The sequence below is a fragment of the Antechinus flavipes genome, chromosome 5 (genome assembly GCF_016432865.1).
Source record: "Antechinus flavipes isolate AdamAnt ecotype Samford, QLD, Australia chromosome 5, AdamAnt_v2, whole genome shotgun sequence".
NCBI classification, from domain to species: domain Eukaryota; kingdom Metazoa; phylum Chordata; class Mammalia; order Dasyuromorphia; family Dasyuridae; genus Antechinus; species Antechinus flavipes.
In genome coordinates, this window is record NC_067402.1 from 85,620,598 (window position 1) to 85,632,999 (window position 12,402).

A 12,402-nucleotide genomic window follows, 5' to 3' on the forward strand; every position below is an offset into this window, starting at 1 on the left:
ACCCCCCCTTGCGCGCGCCCGTGGCGGGTAGCCCCATTGTCATGCCTCACCTGCGGAGAGGCTGCCTCACCTTCACGCCCGGCCTTTGCCGAAGAAACGGGATTGAGAAAAGCTCTCCCTTCCTCCTGACAGTAAAGCCCAGAGCGACCCAAAAGCGAGGCAGGGGGCTTGGGGAGCTGAATAAAGACGATGGGATCTCAAGTCCAACGCCGCTTTTTCTCGCGGCCTGGGTTCTTTAACCCTCCGTCCAAACGACCTTGCACTCAGCGGTTTGCGCCGCCTTTGCTGGATGCCCTTATTAAAGGCACGCATACAGGCTTCCTGTAGTGCCCGGGGACTTCCCTGACTGGCTGGGGGCTTCTCATCAGCCGCACTGATGCATGTGAGGGTGCTCCACGTTTTGGTTACAAAGGAAGACCCTCAAACGAACTTGGAGCTGTTTCAAGGATCCAAGAATTACAGAATCTGAGATGGGAGCTTAAACAACACACTTAGGTATATAACCCTAATAGTGGGAATTTTTCCAATTTCAACCCTGAATTGACCTCGGTGGCTTCCGAGTTATTTTCTGTTCTGCCTCAAGCAGAAAACCGGTCTGAAATTTCACTAAAAGTCAGAAATTGTGTTCCCTTCAAGATTCTTCAGCACCTCTTGGTTCCCCTCCTTCAGCTTGCCCTTCCAAAATGTAGCGCCCAGACATGAACACTATTTTTCCTGTGATATGACCAGGTGGGTCTATCATCTTCCAAAGTTTGTCTCATAATTAAGACCACATACGTTTGGAGTTTGGTTTTGGGTTTTGACTCCCGTATCACTCAGTTAATTCATATTGAACTTGTAATCCCCTAACATCTTTTTTTTAGCTGAATTAGTTGTTTAGCTCATGCCTTTTTATTTTATACACATGAAGTTGAATTTTTGAGTGTTAGACTCTACATTCATTCCTATTAAGTTTCTTTTTATTAAATGTGGTTCAGTATCCCATCCTGGCAAAGTCTTTTTGGGTCCTGATTTGCTCTACTAACCAACATACTAGCTTTGTGACAGAAGCAAATTCATTAAGCTTGCCCTCCATACCATTATTCATGACACACATGTTAAAAAATCATAGGACCAAAGGCAGATTTTGTTACTCCTACCACAGACCTTCCAATTTCACACTGACCCATTAATGACTAATTTGGGGGCCAAATCACTCAACCAACGTTGAATCCATCTAACTGTACTAACACATCTCATTCTTGTTTATGAGGCTAGGGTGAGTCTTTGTCTAAATTCAAGCTATTTTGATAAAGTACTTTTTTTGCTTCAAGGCTTTAAAAAAAAAAAAAAAAAAAAACCAAAGATGACCAAAACCACTTTTTTTCAGGAGTCATCTTTGTTTGAAAACTCTCAAACAAGTTGACAGAAACAATTAGAGAAAACATAAATAATTTGTAACTTTAGAAAATAATTGGCAGATGTTTGTATGGTGCCTTTTTATTGATACTGTCATTATGATGTTTGCTGTATGATGTATGTACATACCATTTTAGACTGTAAACAGATGGAAATCATTCCAGTCATACAGCTTGCTTATTAATACATTGTGGGTTCTTAATAAATTCTCTTCAACGATGGTTAAAACTGAAATTACAGATATTTAGAACTGGAATGGATCTAAGAGGTCATCATTTGCACTTGATAGGAGAGGACTAAGTCCCAGAGATAAAGTGACTTGTTCAAGTTCAATCCCTAGTTAGTAACAATCTAGATTAAAATAGCTTGGGTATTATTAAAAACACTGGAAACACACATGTGATGTGTTTTTATGTATGTACCTCTAGTGTAATGAGACCATCTGGCACAATACCCACTGCCCTAGGATATCTGCCATTAATATATATTGGCCATCCATTTCTTCAGGATACTTTTTGATATCTCCTCTCCATTAAATTACAGACACCAATATGACATCATTTGCCTTCTCTATCCATATTGATTTAGCTTGGCATAAGTCAAGAAAAGCATTGTCAATGGTTTTTTGATGTTTTTGGTTTTTTTTTTTAACTTGTGCTAGTTAACATTTAAAATGTGATTTGTTTTTAATTATTAAATATCATTAAGATGTTAAATGTTATATAGGACTGCTTGCCATCTAGGGGAGGGGGTGAAGGGAGGAAGGGGAAAAATCGGAACAGAAGCGAGTGCAAGGGATAATGTTGTAAAAAAAAAATTACCCGGGCATGGATTCTGTCAATATAAAGTTATTATAAAATAAAATATAAAAAAAAAAGATGTTAAATGTTGATGGAGGTGGGGAAGTTGGGTATGTGGTCTCCAGTTATCTTTTTAATTCAGCATTAGTTCAGAGCCTGGGCATATTCTTCTCTGTAAATTAGTAGGGTTGATGTTTGTGGTAAACTATCTACCAATGGTCATGTAATTCCTGTAGGGCCAGTGCAGGTTCTCTTGGCACATAGCCTTGATGTGAATGATTTATCTCCTATCTAAAAACAATCACAGTCTGCTAAAAATACATAGTTTCTTCTAGACTAAAGTATTCTTGGTCCTTACATCTCATTGAATATTTCCTCTTATGTAAGATATGGGTCTGCTCCAAATACCTCAGTCTCTGCCCCACTTAATTTAAACCAGAAACATAAACTCCAAGGTTTGGGCATCTTGACTGCTTTTGTGACATAACTAGCTGTAGAATCTAGTGGATTATGACATCTGAGTCTTGGACAGAGTAATATGGAATAATCATTTTAGTTCTTTTTATTCCTCTGATGAGGCATCAGTAGCTGATGATCAGAAATTAAGTTTCTAGTAAGCACTCAATGAAAAGTTTGCAGTTTAATTTTTTAATGAGTTCCTTAGATACTTTTAAAACATTGCAACTTACATAGACCTTACTTCAATATTTAAATGTTTTTGTAATCCATCAGTGTAGCTATTCCCCCACTGCAGTAGGTCACACCCCATCCATCCCTTCTTGTCCTGTGTCATTCTTGATCTCTTTCTTCTATAGATCCTCCACAGAGTATTGTCTGGCATGCTGGAGTCCATTCTCTAATTATTTTACATTTTATGGATACCAGTGGAACACTGACTATGTATCATTCCTTATTTTTGCCATGTAAACATACCACCTCTTTTTATGTTTATGTTGTTGAGTTTTCGTCAAGTCCAATTCCTTGTGACCTCATTTGAGGCTTTCTTGGCAAGGCTATTCCTATATTTTATGTCCATACATTCCCACAGAAATAATCTTTGTATCTTTTTTTTTTTTTGAGAAAAGAACAAGGAGGCTCAGACCCATGATCAGTAGGTCATCACTGCAATTAGGAAATAGCCTATTTGCACTTACCATGTATCTTTCTGGTGTCTGGTCATTTCCAACTTTGATTTCTTAAACTTATGATTTTCAAAAGTTTGTATTCACATAATATTGATAGAAGATTTGAGTTTAAAAACAAACAAACCCAAATGGCTCTTCCTTTTCTGAAGTAGTTTGGGATCTTTGAAAACTGCAGAATTTTCCATTTGAAATAAAATCTATTTTCTTTCAATTTTGAATTCATCTTATCCAGTGCATGTCTCAGATGCATGTACTGATACACTAACTCAAAGGACTAACCATCTATACATAATATATGCAATAAATTTTTCATCATTTTGTTTTTATTTCTTATATAGAAGATTTCTTTTGGTAAATCATTTCTACAAATCTAGAAGGCCATGTAATAATTTTGGATTTGATGTCAACATAATGGCATTCATAAACAGGAACTTCTGAAACATCTCACATACCTTACACAAAACATTCATGACAGTAGTAAACACCTTTGGCAAGCATATATTTTCTTATTTTATGCCCCTGATTAATAAGAAGAATCAGAATATTGTCAGAGCTAGCTTTCTGGTTGAATTTGTCAAGGAATCTTCTATGTTGACATATGCTTAAGAGGCTCCTTGTTACAAGAGAACTTTTGAAAATTGCATTTCAATTTGTTAAATCAAATGCTTTTAATTATAATTCCTAAATAATTACAGTTATATTCTCTGCCCTTTTCAGTCAGCTGTGTGATTATAAAGGTGTGGATTACTGCAGAGAATAGTTTGCAAAAGCCTACCTGTTCCTTTCTCATATTTTCACTGATGATATCTTGTATATGACTATTTTCATGAAAATGTTTTTAAAGATAAAAAAATGAAGTAATTAGTCAGTAATTAATTGTCATTGTCAGTAATTAATGTCCATTCCAGATCCCTTTCTGGATACTAAATGTGATTTTTCCCATATGAGGGGATATCTTCCTGTCTTTAAGATATTTTATAAAAATGGTATCTTAATGCTTCCAATATCATGTCTCCTCTAGCATGGATTTCTTTATTATATTCTTTTTTTTAATAATTATTTATTTTTATTATAGCTTTTTATTTACAAGACATATGCATGGGTAATTTTTTAGCATTGACCTTTGCAAAACCTTCTGTTCCAACTTTTCCCCTCCTTCCCCCCATCCCCTCCCCTAGATGGCAAGTAGACTAATACATGTTAAATATGTTCAAGTATATATTAAATAAAATATTCTTTATTATATTCTTATCTGGTGTAGTCACTCTTAGGATCATAGAAACAGATTTATAACTGGAAGAGAGTTAACTCAGAAAATTGGGTTGCCCCAAGTCTCACAGGTAGTAAATGACTAATGTACCATTTTTATATCTGGGAGGAATTTAAATATAATAAATACATCACTACAGAAACATTGACAAATTTGTCCTGTTTACCTCTGTCTGTCCTACCACCAATTTCATTTATAAATGTTCTTGGGACATTATTCAGTTGGGTCTCATGCCAAGCATTCTGCAGACTTGTTTATGGTCACTTTCACTGCTTTTCACTGTTTTATGAGATGATACTTGTGTTTTACCACCTAGAGTCTCTTTGGTAGTTTACAGATGAGTTTGAATTCTAACTTGATGTTATCCTCCTTGGTTACCTTGTCTCTCTAGTATGGCAAGAATCAAATGTTCGCTGGCTCTCTGGGCCTCCTCATTTGACTATTCTCCCTTCAGTTGAACTTTTAGTGATAAGTGAGTTCACTGTTTTTACCTTTTTTCGTTTTTTGGCTTTGATGGTTTATTTGAAGAGGTCAACTTGAAGCTGTTGCAACTGTTTACAATGGCTTCTCTTCCTTAACCTTTCTTTTAATTTACTATTTATCTTCACCTTTGTTCTACCTTAGTCAATGGTCTTATTACACATAACTGATTCTAATGTGACTCCCACATCAATAACTAGTCATTTCCTGTCTGTTAACATGCTTGTTAGGAGGTTAGGGAGATACCTGAGTCTGAATTTTACTTCTGTTACTAGATATGTGACCATGGGCAAGGCCCTCATCTGTAAAATGGAGATAATAATGTCTTATCTTCGAAGGTCAAATGAGATAAAATGTATGAAATAATTTGCGGACATCAAAGGCCTTTATAAATGCCAGCTATTATTATTATGAGATTAGTTTGTTGCTTTGCAATATTGTTTGGTGTTTGCCTTGTCCATTGCTTTCTGAATCTTTTCTGGAAAAAAAGTATCTATGCTCCAGGCATGAAATTTCTTATCAGTCTTTGACCTCCTTTGAGGTCTTTCATTTCTTGAAAGCGAGTATCTCCAAACACCATTATTTCCCTTGTGCCCATTTTAACATTAAACTCATCACGTATCCTAGTATATGCATATATTATTTAGAGGATCTTAAGTTCTCTATAGTATTTCTCTACCTCTCTATCCTTTCCTCCTGATTTTGGCACATAAACTGCAAATATCTTCATGGTAGATTGCTAATTGCTTAAGCTCATAAGAATTGTAATACTAGATGACTAAGTATCCCATGAAAAAAAGATGTTGAATATAGCCTTTAAGTATTGTCTCCCCAAGGAGATATTATGTGACCTTCTATTAAGCTGCGACTTCCCATTGTCTTCTGATTTCATTTAATATTGGTAATATTGAAACTGAGGTAGTCAGTGTCTTCTAACATAAATTAATTTGTTGATTATTAGATAAAGGTCTTACATTTAAGTACTTACTATTAAATTTATACACCTGCATGCGCCTGCATATACACACACACACCATTTAAAACCTTTGAAATTTTTAGTACTCTTTAACCCCTTTTTTTGTCACCACACAGGGAAAAGAGCCACACAGAACTGAGGACTGTTTAAAATTTTTCTTTATTTCATGGGTTCCTGTCATCAAAAAAAATTTATTACCTAAAGAACAATCTGTTGCTTGAGTCTCACTGCATTTAACTCTGTCCTTACATGGTCTTTATGAAGCACTGTCTAACTAAAGATAGAACTTGGCCACTTAATTAAGTTTATATAACATTTATAGTGAACCCAGTCAACACATTTTTGTGATTTTTTTTTTTTTAGCTTCATTTAACAGCATAGATGTAAGAGTCAAGACAGAGGATGATAGAAGTGTTTTAAGGATGTCAGGGGAAGATCAGGATCAAGGAACTTAAGAGAATAAGGTAGAGTTGATCTGGTTCACCAAGGGGGTCAAGATTTGGAAGGGAAGAGAGTGTATCTGTGTAGGGGTGATGGCTTGGGAAAGAACTGATACAGACTGAAGGTCAATGTATGAATGAAAAGCAGATATTGTGGTTGCAAGACCAAGGAACAGGTGGAATGACAATAAATTGTGATCAAATAAGGGAATTTTAGCATTCATAAACATGGAAGCTGTGATGAGTGTGGAAGTATCTGTGGGTAATTCCAAGATCAAGGGCATGACTTTATTTTTAGGTTAAGGCAGGGTAGATGATTAAGTTGAGGAACTTGATGTTAGGGTGTTTGAAGGAATATCAGTATGTGTATCAAAGTTCTCTAAGATGAATGCAGGGGTTGGGAGTAAGAGAAAGAACTTTGAGCCAGACCTCATTAAGGAAGGAAATTTCCTGAAGATTACCTACTAGACATTTTATTGGTTGTTGGTTGCAGATTGTTTGCCCTTTGCTCTTGAAGAGGACCAATGACATCAGAAAAGGTGATGTCTTGAGGGGCAAGTGAATTGGCTTTTAGTGAGGGAGGGCTGTGCAAAGTCACCAGTCTTACTCTCTCTTCCAGAGCTGTCTGAGTCCAATGGCAAGATACAGATCAGGACAACTGGACATTGCCCTGGATACAGTGGGAAACCTTGGTCTTTTTAAACTAAGATCTTTACCCAGGGGTCAGGTAGTTTGAGGTAACTCAAGTTGCAGACTGAATGAACCTCAGAGCTTCCTCTAATATCTAATATCATTATTATTGATAGAGGAAGCAAGGAATGATCCAAATTCCCAACTTTGACCAGTGAGCCAGAGAATGAGTGAAAACACAATTAATGCTGGAAAGTGGTGTTGGAGATACTCCTATCAGGAGGGAGCCAAGTCTCAGTGAGATGTAGATAATGGAAGAAGTAGGAAAGATAAAAGCAAGATACTTATAGAGCAGGCATTCCAGAGAACACAATGGGAGTGGTGGATAAGAGTGGGTCATTGCAGAAGTTGGGTTAGGGGAATGGGAATATGGTTTAGGGTGATGTTTGAACCAAAGTTTGAATTAAAGTTTAGAATCACTGAGATGGAGAGGATGTGAGAGATGGGAGGAGTTTGTTAATCATTGAGAAAAAAAGTTAAGAGAAGTTTTCCTTGTCCATGAAGCCACATTCATTGGCCTTAGGGTGGAGTTCTCTCTGGGATTAGATGTTTCAGAATTAGGGACAATTACTAAGAATTAAAAGAATGGTATTATTCACCTCCCAAGGCAGCAAATCAGATTGGAAAATTGATGGATTTTTTTCTTTGATGGAGAATTCTAAAACTCTTCTTTCAAGGAGAAGGAGGCGAGCTTGCAAAAAGACCTGGCTGAATGGAATGGCATTTTCTTGCCTTATTTCAAAGGCAGAAGACCTAAAAGCATAATCAATTAATTTGTTTGGTTATTAAATTTTAGGCTCTTTCTCTTTTCCTTTTTTAGTATAGACCATAGTGTTATTACAAAGCAGCATGTTTTGTCTTCTGCAATAGAGCTTTCCTGTTCTCCCTATTGTGAATGCCTTTGCCTTAAGATTATCTTCCATTTGCTATATAGATAGATAGATAGATAGATACATAAATATATAGATATATGGATATATAATATATATCCATATATCTATATATTTATGTATCTATCTATCTATCTATCTATATATATATATATCTTGTATGTTTTTTCTTTGCATGTTGTCTCCTCCTTTAGCATTTTAGCTCTTTGAGAGACACCTCCTATTTTTGCCTTTCTTTGTATCCCCAGTGCTTAATGCTTGGATGGGGACATTATAAGCACTTAATAAATGCTTGTTGACTGACTTCTTGATTCATTTACATAAATTACATAAAATAAAATAGTAATTCTTTGGCTAATTATACCAAAGATCAGTCACATGTAAATTCCAGGATGTTTATTGTGGAGGTTTATAAAGAATAGATTTGGGCTCCATTATCCTAGATCCTGGCTTGACTAATTTGTATCTTGTTGTTGGGCTTGGTTTTATTTTTCCATATTGGGCAATTTGTCCTAGTCTTGCCATTTTTGCATAACATGCCCATGTAGGAGTATAGATAGTAATGCAGTTTGCATTTGTACCCCCTAGGGACTACAAGCTCCTGTTGAGAAATCAGATGTTAAATGTTATGATTGTTTGAGGCTCAACTAGCCTCAAGTGAAGCTTTCACTGATGTTCTGTTGACTATAAGCTGAATATAATGAGATGTATTCACCTTAGTGTAAGCCAAGTCAGTCCCTGATTGCAAGTTAGTATTTAAGGAGATGTATTCTTTACAGTAGCATTTAGAATTTACCTGTACTACTCTAAATTAATCATTAGTCTTGGTTCTATTACTTAATCACCTCTGGGAAGAAGATATATTATTGCTTCTGAATTAAGGGTTGTTCCATTTATTGTTCCAAATCACTGAATAGTAATACTTTGAGTAATAGTTTACATTCAAAAGAAGATGCTAGGCTAACTTTCCACTATGTAACTTTCCTGGATACATAATTTTAGGAACATTTTCCTCAAAGCATTATTTGTGCTATTTTATTATTATTTTTAACTTTTGATTACTTACATTTCCCCCCCCTCCTAAATATCTACATAATATTCTTTATAGGTCTGAATATAGAAACCAAATTCTACTCATTGTAGTGAAAGCTTCAATGACCTTTTCTTTGTTTCCTTTTTGGGGGGCTACTTTTTTTCCTAGTCTGTTCTCCCTTCTACCCACTTTGCAATTTAAAAAAAGGTGAAACAAAATTCATAAGAAATATTTATACTCAAACAAAACAAATTCCTACATTGGCCATATCCAAAAATATGTTATTTTTATCCATGAATGCTTTATCAGAAAATGAATTAGTTGCTGCTTCATCAATCCTCTAGAATTGTGGCTGGTCACTTCATTAATCCAAGTTCTTAAGTCTTTTAGATTAGTTTTTCTTTGCAATTGTTGATAGTGTACAAATTATTCTCCTGGTTTTGCTCACTTAGTAGTGCCACATCAAGTAATATTTATTGAGTACCATTATGCTGTGAGATATACAAAGAGGATTAAAGTTTTGGACAGTACCTTTAATGAATTTACAATCTAACTTAAGGGAGGTAAGAGATAATTATAATACTTATAACAGAATTTATATATTGTTATATATACGTATATATTCATAACAGAATGTTCTAAGTGGTATAAGAAAGACAAATACTAAGGGGGAAGTGTCAGAAGAGGTAGAACTCTCTTTTGTTTGATGGAACTGGGAAAGATTTTATACCTTGAAGTGGCATTTGCATTGCACTTTGGAAAATACAGGGACAATTTCAGTTAGTGGAGATGGGGCAGTGGAGGAAGGTTCTCTAAGCAAACAAGAATGTGGGCCACAGTAGATGTTTGGGAAGTGATGAATAGTCCAGTTTAGCTGGAATGCAAGGTAGTTATGAGAAGCAGTAAGACATGATGCTAGAAAGGCTTGCACATTTGCCTTTTAATTTTCACTCAGTCCAAAGAACACCAAGTCCTCCTCCAGTGCTTCATTGTGAATAGAAATGACCTGAGTTCTTAGTGATGATGCTTGAAAGGTGTAAGTTTTGGCAGATCTTGTTATTCCAAAAAAGTAGCAAAGTTTATGAGGACCAATATGGTTAAGTACAAAAAAGTTCAGATCCACTATATTGACTACTTCTATAGTATTGATAGCAGAAAGGTAGAAGGATACGGGGTGCTAAGAAAGACAATTTAAAATCTATTTATCAATGCTAATTTAGTTGTTTGTAATTTAAAGTAAAAACTGCACCATGATCAATGAGTAGACATACTATTAAAACTAAATTGCATTAATATTTGTGTTCTCAATGTAAATGAAACAGAAGACAAAGGAAATTGCTGCGAAATGAAAGAATGGCTCTCAAGCTCTCTTGGAGGTCAGATAAGCAAGCTGGTTTTATTGCCTGTCCAAAAAAGATAGAAAATATTTCATGGGACACTTGTCATGATATACATTTGCAGAAGTATCATCACTGTGCTGATTGCATCAATCCCTGGGACAATGCAAAGCATCCTAGATGTGATCTAAAAAAAAAAAAAAAAAAACTTGTCTAAACACATAGGAAAGACTAATAAAGAATATAATCTGCCCAGTTTATGACATGAGTTGGATGGACAACATACAGAGAATGTCCATCAGTGTGTTTATGTGGTATTCACAGTCCAGATGAATATTTGTAGGTAAGATCTTAGAGAATGAGTAGACATAAATGAGTTATAAATTGTATTGTTGGAGGGAGCATCCAAACCTGTGAAGTCATAGATCATTTTGAGTTGTAACAAGCTGCAGCATGCACAAAGAAAGCAAACTCAAGATGGTGAAGGATCAAAGACCTTGTGATGCAAGTATCACTAGAAGGAATTTGTCATTATTTATCATGGAGAAGAAAAGACTTAGATGAGGCATGATAGTTTATCTTAAAGTATTTAATGGACCTTCTTGTGGAAAGAGAGAGTAGATTTTTTTCTACTTGACCCCAGAGGACAGAACCAAGAATAGTGTGTGGAAATTGTAGAGATGCAAATTTTAGCCTATAAAAAGGAAAAACTTCCTGACAAAGAGTTACCCCAAATTGGAAAGGGCTTCCTCTGTAGATTGGGAATTCTCCATTCCTGAGCCTATGAATAGAGGCTAGTTGATTGCTTCTTAGGGATATTGAAGAGGGAATTCTATTCAAAGTGTATATTGGAGTAAATGACTCTAGTGTCCCTTTCAACTCTGAGATAGTGTAATCCCTTGAGAATTGAAATTCCGTTTTTGCAATCAGTTAAATATGCCAAATTATATGTTAAAGCAATATTCAGTCTGATTTCTGACTTTGGAATTAATATTCTTTAATGGTTCCTATCCCTGGTGCAGTGTTCCTCCTGTTTCTCATATGTAAACATAGTATAATTAGTGATAATCTAGTAGATGTTTATCATCATCCTCTATTACCTATGAGACATACATTCCCCTTAAGCCTTATTTTCTATATTCTGTCTATGGAACACTTCATTTTTATTAAAAGAGGCAGCATGCTGTGGTGTAAAGGTATTATGATATAGTGGAAACAGCACTGGACTCAGAACAAATAGGCCTAGGCTCAAATCTTCACTTCGCTACTTAAAATTTGAGAGCGATTCTGCGTTTAACAAAGTATGAAATGGAAACGAGTAGAAATGTGTAAACCTGAGGGAAGAAGATTGTTGAATCAAGATATAGTAAAAATCACTGTATCCTGTCCAGACTTTTGTTGTTAACCCCAGCAGATCTTCAGGTCACGCTATTTCTCTCCTCCTCTATTATATTTAATACCTGGTTACTGTCTTCTCTAACCCAGCCCCTGCCCATTTAAAATATCCTGGCTCCTACTTCCTCAACCCTCATGACTTCTGTCTCTATACAATAGCAACCTCACCAAGGAGTAAACATATCTTAGACTTTCTTTCTCATTCTTATCCCTATGCTCAAATAAATATGCCTTAGGTGCCGGAATTCATAGTTCTGGCTCTATACTTCATATTTCCCTATGCATATATTAGTGCAAAGAGAGAAAGGAGAGTGGAAAGGAGAGGAGAGAGGAAAGGAGAGAAGAGAGAGAAGGAGGTGGAGGAAGGAGTGGGGGAGGGGAGGGGAGGAGAAAGGAGAGGCGAGGAGAAAGGAGAGGAGAGAGGGAGGGAGGGAGGAAGGGGGGAGAACAGAGGCAGAAGGGAAGAGGAGAGAACAAAAACCATTTGTTTTAAGAACTGACAGTGGTAAAATGCTTTGCAAATTTTAAAGCACTATATCAATGAGAGT